We start from the raw sequence: 12,971 nt of genomic DNA, 5'->3' as shown, positions 1-12,971 counted from the left end.
TCACCTAAGCAGTCATACTTCATGAGAACCAGACAAACTGTGGACTCAAAATATGTCCCCCTTGAAAAGGGTCCTTGAACAGCTGTGCTTAGAAAGCTCTATCTCCCGGCTGAGGTGCTTTTCAGCTCCTGGAATGATTTCCTGTTATTTCATTTTGTGCCTCACCGAGTATTTCTCACTTATTCAGCTCTCTTAATTCCCAAAAAGCATTTTATTTTTTCTTCCTCCCTTGGTGTCTCTTACCTTGTCAGAAAGAAATATCACTCCCACAGTTGTTCCCTTCTTCTCTGTGAGGAGAGCTCTACAGTTACTGCATTATGCCAGGTGGTGTGAGGTCTTTCCGACCTCTAGTGAAATGCTGCTCACGGCACTTCAGCCAGTGTCACAAAACGCACAGCTTACAGACTCTTTCCTCATTTGTAAAGCTAACTTTATTCTTACGATGCGCCTTTCAAAACTCTTCGAAGTAGAGAATAGCTACAGAATCTAATCATGTTTGGACTGTGGCGGGGAGAACTCAACACTGCAGGAGTTTTTCAAATGCTGAAATATCTATCTGTATTTAGAGAAGTACAACGGTGATTGCAAATGTCAAAGGAAGCTTATTCACACAGAAGGACCATGGTCACTAGCTAGATGAAAATTAGAAGAATGATCATATGTAGAAATTACATGAAAGGGACATTTATTCTCTCTCCTTAAACAGAGGTTAGCAGTGACCTCTTTCAGACTGTCCCCTTGAAGAATTTCACAGACATGCAGGATGCGAGGGCTTCGGGGCCCCCCAGATATAACCACATTCCTGAAGAATGCTCTTGCAACCTATTGGAAAATTATCTTTTCACGGATAGCAACGGAAAACACCATTTCCAAACACTGCCTTTTCCCTTGGCTTGCTGGCTTCCCTGGAATAGCTCAGTGCATTCAAGTAAAACACATCAAACACCCTGCAGGCCCCACCCAGGAAGCTGCCTCCTCATCTACAGTCATTCCTCATGGTGACCCAATGTTTTTATCCCTAAAACTTGGACCCGGTGGTTCTAGCTTTGCCTTCTTACAGCACACCGAAGAAATCTAATCTGTCTTCTCTGTAAAAGCACTACCGAGACCACCCGTCATGCGTCCTCCCTCAAGTCTTCTTTCTTATGTCAGACATTCCTTTATCCTACCTCCGTGTGATGCAGTTTCTAGACCACTAGCTGTTCCAAACACCTCCCTCTGGACGCCCTTAGGAATGTCTTTATGCTTGAACAGATGACTCCCGGTGAGGTTTCAGCAACACTAAAGATCACTGAGACACTTTCTATAAACGTAGCCTAAACCTCAGGAGCTTCCTCAACCAACACGTCTGCTCTTTGTTCATTGAGCTCCCAGTTGGCCAAACCAAATACCCTCTATCCTAGAATCGTACAGTTTAACTTCTGAACCCAAACATGTAATTTTGCACTTAGACCACTTACATTTCTTTATGTTAAATTTACCCTAACATTCTAGGCTTTTAAAGTTAGTTTTGATTCTTGTCTCTTTATCGAACGTACTAATTTTTCTTCCTAATTTTTTAATCTCTGAATTTCATTAATATAGCATCAATATATTTTTCTAAGTTCATTTATTTAAACTATTTGATAGAACAGGATGAAACACAGAGCCTTTTGTTATGTCCCCACAAACATCATCAATGACCTTTCCCACTCTCTTTCGCACCCATCCACTCTGGCCCACTTCTCCCAATCTGACTTTCAGAAAGAACCATCTTTCTCTACCATTTCCTTTAAACATGGGAAGAAATAGGAATGTCTATAAACAGTACTACACTTTCACAGACATGTCATGCCTTTTCTCAAGGACTCGAAGCCATACCCCCCCTACAGAGCGGGGGATACAGTAGAGATTGTTACTAATTATGAGTAGTGGGGAGCACGCATTAGGGGATCGCTTTCAGTTCCAAACTCCTTCGCATAGCATACTTGTACACGCATCATCCCATCTGTCCTATACTCTGTTCAAAAACACCAATGCTACATGTTTTTGCCCCTAAGCCAAATTCTGTGTGGTCAAAAAGGGCAAAGTTAGAATCAGTGAGTTCAAGTTTTGGGAAGAAAAGTAGGGGCTCACTATGAGGAACGACTACAGATAATAAGGAGGCAGGTTCCTGGGAGGGGGCAGGAGTTACGTGATGTGTTCATACTAACAGGCACTGAGTTATTCAGGGAAAGGCACCAAGGTTGAGCCTCACTGCGTTTCCTCTCTGTATGGTATCACTTCCAGCATCTACCCCATGTCCAGAGAAATGCACTGGTGTCCTCATCCCAACCACCTGCCATGGCTCCTCCAACAGCAAGAACTCCCTCATATTCCAGAACTTTCTTTATCCCACATACTGCATCCAGATTGAGCATACAATCCCTACCCCTGTTGGGTGTTCTCTTAAGAGAAGAGTATATGACTAAATTAAGCTTACTATGCATCTGAGTTAAGGTGTTAGTATTGACAATAATTAAAGTCAGCACACCAATTAATGCTTGCATTTTAACAAAAGCTGTCAATGTCCTGAACCAAAGAAATATATATTACATATGTTGTGCTATTCTTGTACTATATTCCTCCACTCACATGCAAACAAACTTCTTAGACCATTACCACCCCTGTGAGGCTGGAGAAACCGACCTGTATGTAGACACTCCTCTGAAGTAGAATTGATTAGAATGTTTATTTTTTTTTCTGTGCAAATGACCAGTCCTGTTAACCTTCCCTAGTTAGAATTAAATAGATCATTTCATTTTAAAAACTGCCTTGTTAATAAAGAGGTTTTACTATGAAGTTCAGACTTCTGTATATTTAAAACATCCTAATTGAGAACCAAATGTTAGAAAGATTTCAGAAGCAATACCCAGAAAGCAATTGTCCACAGAACAATAATAATGACACCAATATCACCAAGACTTGATAGCAACTGGCCCGGAATGTCAACTTTCATTAAAAAAGATCTCAAACACCACCACTGAAGCTGAATCCCATCTTCACATAAAAATGTAATCAAGTTTTTAAACTGTTACAACATTTGTTCCCCCAAAACAATTTATTGTATCTCGAGTGTTTTATGACATTTTTCTACCAATTTAATTGAAATTAAACTAGTTCATATGTGTATTAACATAAATGTACATTTTGGACTGCCTTCAAGAAATTTCAGTCAAAACTTTGTAAGTCTGTAAAGAGTTTATGGCAATCCTAGCAAGCTTAACAATAAGAGGGCTTGTTTTCAAAGGTTCACATCAAGTGATTCGTTAAAAAAAAATTATTGAAAATGCCCAGAATCACACTTTCAAAAGGATTTAGAAGGGATTTTGGAAAGTCATCTAAAGCTTTTAAATCTATAGGTGTTGGCCAAGTTGAACTCAGAGGGATGAAAAGCCATTCTTTTTATGGAGACTTACAGAGAAGGTTTCATAACCAAGAGCTTCCATAGTATATCATCACCCCTGTTATTTAAAAAAAAAAAATCCCTGGTTGCTGACCGGGATCATGACAGGCGGCACCTCCGAAGCTCCTCTGGGGCCGTGAAGAAGGGGAGAAGGGGCCAGGAGCCCCCACCCTGGGGCGTGATGTGCCTGGCCGCCCTCGGGTGACTGCGGGCTGCCCTCCTCGAGCTCACGTTCAGAAGGCATCCTAGAGAAAGACAGAGAAGAAATGTTTACAACTTCTGCTCCCAGAAAGTGCGCTCGTGGAGGCTCCCAGAACGTGCTTCGGTGGGGATTCTGCAAGACGTTCACCTTCGCAGCCACTCCAGGCGGGTTCTGATTGTCATTTGCGGGCGGGTGGCAGGCAAGAGCGAGGATGGTAGAATCGCATTGTGTGCGTTCAGATCGCTGTTGAGAGTGCTGGCTACTTTGGCAAGTCATACAAACTTCTTAAGTTTCTGTTCCCTCATTCATAAAACGGGGATGATAGTAAGGGTGATGTGAGGAATTAATAACGTGATGTGTGAGACTTGGTCCTGGATATGGGTAAGCGCTTCAGAAAGGTCGCTTGACTCTTCACCATGACCGTCATCTCCACAGTTTAGTTAAGGAATTACCCCGGACCCTCCGACTCTAACCCCCAGGGCTTCCTCCACACCGAGCTGCCTCCATTACATATAATCTTGAACTACATAAGGAAAGGACAGAAAATAAAATAAATTAAGCATCACTGAGGAACCCTTCAACTAGTAACTGGAAGGACCGCCTATCAGCCCCAGCATGGCGTAGCTGAGCCATTCGAGCAAGTGTTGCGGAGTCATCGTTCCATCAGCCATGTAGGAGGAGAACCTACAGTCCCCAGCCCCGTGGCTTCCTGTCCGACCCTCACAGGAGCCTGTGTGTCAGGCAGGGCTGGTAACACGATCGCTGAACACAGCTTCAGAGAAAACAAATGTTTGCCCAGATCACTGAGCTCCTAAATATGCAACTGGGACCCAAAATCAGGTTTCTGGCTCCCCAAGATTAGACTTTTACAGCCACCTCTTAAACCCATTTCTCATCATAAATCATTTGCTTGGAGCCTCACTCTACTTTTATTCTATCCACAGCGTTCTACACAGGGACCTTGCTCAAGAAACTTGGGTCGCGGTCAAAATGGGTTCATTACATTTCTCAGAAGCCAGAATACACATAGACTATTATTGGTTGAAAATCATTTCTTCATTCTAAACGAAAGAAAGGCTTTTGGTTTTTATGCTGCCTATGAGTTTTCAGTAGGTCCTTCTTTATCTCTATTAATATTAGTTTTACTGCTGATCACAATGGATTTGGCTGATAATTTACCAGACAGGCAGCCCAGCACCGCTTTGCCAGCATCCCGTACTACCAGTCTTGACTCTGATTGTGAATTTCCTAAAAAGTAACTATTTGCTTATTTGCCTTTCATTATCGTTGGTGCAGTCTAACCATGTTGATCAATCTTTCTGCTTCTCTGCCTTTAACAATCTGTGTTTACAGTACCACGCCACCCTCAGGAATTTTTGATTACAAAAGATTTGCCTATATAAAGATTCTGTAAACCTAGTAAAGATGGATTTTGGTACAAATTCAGATTATCTTAGAGACATATGTAAGAACATTCACAAGTGCTTTTATTAATATTTGATGCACTTAAAAAACCAGAATGAGGTGGGGGGGAAAGCATCTGTGGTGAGATGAACATATGTAGCAAGTTTGTTCACTGCTTGTTTGAGACTGTTGATCTGTCAATATAGATACTGGGTAATTACTCAACTTGTAAGTGTTAAATCTGAGGGATCTGCTAAGAGAAGAAGTACAGAAAAGCAGAATAAGTTAGTTAGAATCCAATAATAGAAGCTATTAAAATGTATGGAGAGAGATGTTCCTAACTCAGTTTATAGTTACCCTTGTCAACTGTGGTAGAAACCATGGGTATGAGTTGTGGTCAATACTTAAGAATTTTCAACAAGGGCACAGGGAAAGATGACATTCTCATTTCTTATGAAAAATGCTTCCTGATAAATTTTGGTGCTAATCTCCAAATATTCTGTGCAGTGTGATCAGTTTTGCAAAGGAACAGAAAAAGCTGTAAGAGAGCATTAGAAGCAGAAAGAACAAGATATGGAAGTAAATGTTAAGAACCATTTGGAGCTTTTGGGGGGAGAAAAGTAGACACATATTTACTTAACATCACTTTCACTTATCAGGCTAATGATATTATAACCGTCAAGAGGAATGTGCCTCCCATGTAAGTCTGCATTTGGATTGTAAGCCACCCAAGAGTTTGGTTCTTAAATACAAATATAAACACACCGGCAAGAGCCCCATGTCCCCAAAGCACTGTTATATGAAGTTTCACTCTATGCCTAGATATTTTTAGAAAAACTGTATCCTTTGCCATCACTGTATGGAGTGATGATTTAGTTGCTTTTAAGCTTTCTTTATGTATTCACCCAAAATGTTCCTCTTGTGCAACTGTATTGTAATTATTCTAATAGAATGTGTGGCTACTTTTCAAGATTCTGCATTAAACCAATTACTCATTAAAGCCTTTATTGGCTCCTTCCTCTTCACAAGTGGGAGGCAGTTGGAAGTATATCACCACCAGATGGAGTGGGAAATATATACCCAGGCTGGGTAATGCTACTCTGACATCAAAGGATAGAAAAGTTTCCAGAAAACTCACTAAAAGTGGAGAGAAGGGCTCACGCTACTTGTTTTGTCTTTTTTGATATGAGCTTTACAGGGGACAGCATATGCAAGCAACGTTTCCCTGATTACAGCCCCCAAGCCAGGGGCGGCAGCCGTGCCACCTCAGCAGCCCACATCGGTGTCATGCCATCTCTCCCTCCCTTGTTGGGTCCAAAGTGATTTGCTGTTGACCCTGCTAACCTCCCTGGCCAGTCAAAAGCTAGGAAAGCGCCCCACCTCTGCCCTCAGCTTAGGGCTTCTTTTCTCTCTCGCCCTGTCGTTTCTGACTCTCACAACAGCCGAGGTGAGTGGTGCTGAGGGAGCCATCTTGCCCTGGGGAGCCCCCACCAGGGCTCCCCCATCCCCTGTGGCTCCCCCCACCTCCACACGTCACACTGCTGACACCCGGCTGCCAGGCTGCTCCCGCGGGCAACTTCAGCTGGTCCGTGCCCTGCTGCTCTGAGCTAGAGCACGGGCTCTGCCCTGAGGCTGCCTTGCTGAGGGGCTGCTCCTCCTTGACACGGCTCCAGACCAAATTTGGACCCTTCCAAGATGCACACATAATTCCTTACCTCACATTTTAGGGGTTGGAACGTCTCTCTATTCAGAGAAACCAGGAGGAACCCTCCTTCAAAATCACCCTCAGAATGTGAAGTGGCTGGTTCTCCCCATGCTCCTACCCAGAGGTTATTTCCTACTACTTTAGGGTGTCTTCCTACAGCTCCTCAGCTGTCATAACCCTGATTGCTCTTGGTGTTTTCTTAGGGATTTCTTTCTTCATCAGCCTTGCAGGAATTTCATATTAGCAAGTAAGTGGAAAAGGGGGAGGAACGGGAAAGAGGTGGTGCAGTGAGGCTTTCTTTAGAGCCGACAGCGGAGCCTCCACAGCCAAGCACAGAATTGCTGGCACCCCAGAACCCGTGCCTGTGCCCTGCCCCAGGGCTCTGCCGTGTGATTCATGCATCCTCCAGAAGGTGTATTTCAGAACACCCCCCTCTGTCTTCGAAGTGTGAAGCAACTACTTCTCCTGATCTTGCAGAAGTCTCCATTTGGCATCCTGGGAGTGACTCAGTGTTGCTTAATAATCTGGGTTTGAATGCCAAGACACAGAGAAGGCTCTGTCAGGTTCACTAAGTCCTCAGCACCCCTATTACAGTACACTCTGCTGGCTCCATGATCTGAATTTTGGGTGTCTAAAAACTGTGTCCCAGGAAAGTCTCAATTAATTTTCTCATTGCAGAATCATGAGTACGTTAGCATAGTGCCTGGCACATAAGAAGCACTCATTCAGTATTGAATGAATGAATGAATAAAAACCTTTATTTTGAAAAAAACGTATGTATGGGTACAGAAAAAGATTTTAAAATACAGTAAAATGTAAAATACACTGCAATAATAAACTTAGCCAAGATCTGATTAGGCGGTAATGTACACAGTAGACGCTTCAGACTGTCTTGCTTCCCCCAACACTGGTACATCCCTGAGTCCCCCTTCAGTCCTGAAGTTTGGTCCATCCCAGAACATCATCATGGTCCCCATCCTGAATCAGTCAGGGGTCTCTTACTTGCATTCCCTCCATACTCTGTTCTTAGGGCTTATGGTACTTACCTGAGACCCGCCTGAGTCTGCGTCCCCCTTGAGCGCAGGCTGTCTGACCTGTGTCCTCTCTAAAGTACTATCTGCAGCCCCCAGCCAAATGCCTAACTGCCTGGCACCTAGTAGGTGCTCAATTAATTTTTGCTGAATAACTAAATGAATACTTTACCAAGTTGAAGTCTTTCAGGGCTTCAGTCTCCATTTTGCTTTCTTGACCTTTATGCTTTTCATTGAGAGAGATCAGTCAAAATTACATCCAAACAAAAATAGATGAGGGAGATGGTCTATCTTTCTGGTAGTTTGAAATCTTTTATATCACCTCTAAACAATGAGAAATGAAGTTGGGTGTGTGTGTGTGTGTGTGTGGAAAGGGAGGAGGGGCAGAGCAAGAACTGACTTGAGCAGAGAATTGCAACCCGCACTTCCCAGGCTGTGGATGGTCTCCGGGGGTGACGCCTCAGCCTGAGTTCTGTGGGATGTGAGGTTCTGTCAAGTGAGAGAGAGAGAACAGAACACCCTGCTTGGTGGCAGCCTGCTCGCTCAGGACAGGACCGGAGAGCACGGCTCTGTCACTCTGAGGTGTCCTTCGCAGCTTTTAGCGACAATGTTCTGGCAGAAGCAACTCTGTACTCCCTAGGGAATTTACCAAAACAATGCTTCAATATGAATAGTTGTTGTTTTTTAACTCTAACAGATTTTTTTCTCCCACTACTTTGCCAACTTTTTATTTCGCCTATTTGGTTGGGATCCCAGATGTTGCTCTGTACACGGTACGCTTTGCTTTCTGCACTTTGGCACAATGTTGTGAAGTGTATATATGCTTATAATTGGCAAATCTTCCTGATGGACTGAACCCTTTTATTATTATAAAATGGTCTTCTTTGTCCCAAGTGACAATTTTTGTCTAAAATCTGTTTGGTCTGATATTAATATGGCCACTCCAGCTCTCTCACGGTTACTATTTGCAGGATTTGTCTTTTCCATCTTCTACTTTCAACCTGTTTGTGCCTTTGACTCTAAAATGTCTCTTGAAAAGAGCCTATACTAGGATCTTTTTTTATCCTTTGTGCCAGTTTCTGCCTTTTATAATTGGAATGTTAATCATTGACATTTCATATAATTTTCTATATTGTTGTTGTTTCCTATTCCTGCATTGCTACTTTTTTGGGGAATTATTTGTCATTAGGAAATTGCAAATCAAAACAATAGTGAGATGCCACTAGGCGCCTGTTAGAACACTCGAAACCCGAAAGCCCAACGACAATCGTTGGGGAGGAGAAGAGTAGCAACAATTCATAGTCATTGCTGCCGGGAATGATAAGTGGTACAGAGACTTGGGAAGACAGTTTGGAAATGTTTACAAAGCCATAGGGAAAATGGAAGTTCCATGGCCAGGATCCTCACAGAACCCTGATCTACTCACTGTGCATGCGCAGTGATGTAATACTTAGCCTACTGCATAGGCACATACCTGTATACCCATTGGCAATAAGCCATTATTGCTGGCATTTCTATATAAAGAGTTCCACCCAGAGAGAGGAGAGAACTAGGGAGCAGGAGAGCGGAGGCTGGGGGCAGAGGCAGAAACTGAGGCAGATGGGATTCTAATGCTCAACCTATTGCCGGGAGAATATAAGCTCCTTTTTACCCCCAATGTTCCATTGTCATTTTTCAGTCTCACTGAATCCAGAGTGAACTTGTCTGGGGCTGAGACCCTCAAAGGAGACCAAAGCTAAGGATAGTCTTACCATATAATCAGGCAGCCATACTCCTAGGTATTTACCTAACCAATTTGAAAGCTTATGTCCAGACAAAAACCTGCATGTGAATATCTATAGCAGCAATAAGTGAATTGATAAACAACTGGTATGTCCATACAACTGAATATTATTCAGAGACTTTTTAAAATGACTTCTTAAAATCAAATCATAAAAGAGATACAAAAGGATAAATCTTTAATACATATTGCTTTAAAAAAACCAGTATTAAGAACCTTTGGGCTTTATGGTTATAAACATGTGACACTCTTAAAAAGGTGAAATTACAGCGAGGGTAAAGATCAGTGGCTGCCATGAGCGCAGGCCAGAGGATTAAACAGGTGAAGCGCAGGACATCTTTTTAAGGCAATAAAACTATCCTGTAGTAAACTCTAACACTATGCATTTGCCAAAACACAAAGAATGAACCTTAACATATGCAAATTAAAAATATTTCAGAGTTCAAGGGAACAGGGTGGAATTCAGAATGTGATAAAGCAATCTAATTATTGCAAATGTATGAAACAACTTTATGGAAGAAGGGAGGGGGGCAAAGGGGCTTTATTTTAGTTGATAAAATTGTTTCCCATGGGGGATGGGTTAACAATTCCGATGCCACTATAGATGTGTATTGGAATCAAACAATTCAGTAAACAGGTGGTGGAAGTTGGGAGCCAGGTTTCTCACTGTTGGAATGGCATGTCACATATACACAAGCAAGGAGAAAAGACTGGAGTGAACCATGTGATAATAAGGTAGAGTTGGAGACATTGGTATGAATTCATCTTTAGGTTAATAAACATGCATATAATTACATATAGAAATATTTGTAGGTGTGTACACACTGGTTAGTATACAGACACATATTTCCTTGTACTGCCAGAGTCAGGGCCTGCAAACAACACTACCTCAGTAACAACTTGCCAGATCTTGGTTTCTAGTACATTCTCCCAGGTAAAAAGGTCCAGGACTCCATGGAGAAATAGCTGAACCCAGGACTGGGGCAGGGAATATATGCCATGACCCTGAAGTATCTTGTAATGTCAGAATGTTATGAAATCCTCAAAAAAAAAAATCCTGCAGTGATGATGGTGCAGTGAGGTAAATAGTGTCCCTCTAAAATTCATGTTCACAAAGAATCAAAGAATGTGACCTAATTTGGAAATAGGATTTGCAGATCTAAAAATGCAGGATGAGGTGATACCAGAATAGGTTGAGCCCTGAGTCCAATGACTAGTGTCCTTATAAGAAGACAAGGTGCACAGAAACACCGAGAGGAGAATGCTATGTGAGGATAGAGGCAAGGACGGGAGTGATAAGTCTGTAAGGTAAAGAATGCTGAAGGTTTCCAGCAACCACCAGAAACTGGGACAGACAAAGAAAATTCTTCCTTACAACCTTCAGAGGCAGCAGGGACGGACTAACACCTTAATGTCAAACCTCTGAGTTTCCAGACTATGAGACTACAGTTCTATTGTTTCAGACACCAAGTTTTTGGTATTTTGTTACAGAAGCTCTTCAAAACTAGCACAGGAATTCTGTCAAAGAGGCACAACAACTGAAAGAGGTCCCAGTGGCCAAAATTGAAAGAATTTGTGTAACAACACAAAATAGTATTGTATTATAATCCAAAACAAATATCCATAATTCCACACTGACATAAATAAATGCAAAAATAAATAGATGGGAAAAAAAGACAAATCTCTCATGTGGAAAAATTTCAAATAATTTACTTTCATGGAGCTGGATCATAATTCCCAGTCCTTAAATGTGGGCTATGCATAGTTATTTTATTTCAAATAGTGCAGCAAAGAAAGGAGAAGGGGAAAGAGTTGAACCTTACAGTGGAGAATCTGATAAACACTATTCAGCCAAGCAATCAGCTCAGTGTCAGCAATGATAAGTCACGTTAACAGTATGTGCCCTTGATATGATGTGATGAAAATGGCATTTTACTTCTGGGGTCTTCCCCCCAATAGCACATAAATACAGCCTAATCCTGAGAAAAAACTTCAGAGAAATCCCAGATGAGGGACATTCCGCAATATATCTGATCTGTATTCCTCAAAACTTTCAAGGTCATCAACAACAAGGGAAGTCGGAGAAATAGTCACAGACAAAAGGAACCTAAAGAGACATAAGGAGTAAACCTAATGTGGTATCATGAATGAGATCCTGGAACAAAAAGGACAGTAGATAAAAACTAAGGAAATATGGATAAAGTCTATACTTTTAAAAGAGCCATTAACTCAAAAGATCCATTAAATATTTATAGAACACTCCACCCAAAAAGAGCAAGTACAAATTCATTTTAAGCAGCCATAGAACATACACCAAGATAAATCACTTTATGGGCCAGAAAGATGCCTCAAAAAGTTTAAAACATTTGAAATATTACAGAGTATGATTTATGACCACATGAAATCAAACTAGAAATCAATAATAGGAAAATTCTAACACTTGGAAACTAAACAGACTTCCAAATAATCCATAGGTCAAAAAGGAAATCTCAAGAGAAGTAAAAAATACATTTAACTGAATGATAACAAAAATAAAACATATCCAAAAAAAAAAAACCCCCACCGAAGTATACAGCAGTTCTTTGAGGAAAATTAATAGCACTAAAGTATATCCATTAGAAGTCTCAACTCAATAATCTAAGCACCCACATCATGAACCTAGAAAATGAAGAGCAAAATAAACCAAAAGCAAGTAGAGGGAATGAAACAATAAATACTAGGGAAATCAATAAATTGGGGAAAAAAACATAAAATCAATGAGACAGAAATTCAGTTTTTTGAAAAGATCAAATTCCAGATTCCTAGAGGGAGTCTTTTATCAGGCTGGTCTCTATGTCCTTTTGATATGATTCCATCATTTTTTTTCTACTTTCTTACTTTCTGCTAAAATAAGTTGTTCCAAGATCATCTAGTAGTTTCCCTGTTTCAGTCCAAGAATCAGCCTTTTCTTCAAGAAGCCCTGATTTCTTTTGGAAAGAATGGTATTTTCAAATAAACACAGGTCCCTATTACTCTTGGTGTGTCATTGCTACTAGGACTTCTCAACAACAGAGCTTTAAAATGTGTGTGTGTGTGTGTGTGTGTGTGTGCGCGCGCTCGCGTACATGCACACGCACATTTGTGTGTGTATAAAATGTATTAACTGCAACTACTTTAATTTCAATTCAATATCACTGGGTATCTTATAGCATATTTTCTTTCCTTATGTATAAATCCTTTTTCCAATAGTGATAAACTTAGCTCCTATTATCCTCAAAATATTTACTCATTTGCACAAGCACAGAATACAAAGAAAGTAGCTTCAGAATTGTTAACCCTTAATAAACTTATTAATGAAAGTATTTTATTGAAAATGCATTTATTTTACCTTCATTTTTAAGATATTTTTACTGGATATAGAAATATAGGTTGCCCAGTTTTTCTAA

The sequence above is a fragment of the Manis javanica genome, chromosome 16, assembly GCF_040802235.1.
Source record: "Manis javanica isolate MJ-LG chromosome 16, MJ_LKY, whole genome shotgun sequence".
Taxonomy (NCBI): Eukaryota; Metazoa; Chordata; class Mammalia; order Pholidota; family Manidae; genus Manis; species Manis javanica.
This window is presented reverse-complemented; position numbering follows the sequence as displayed.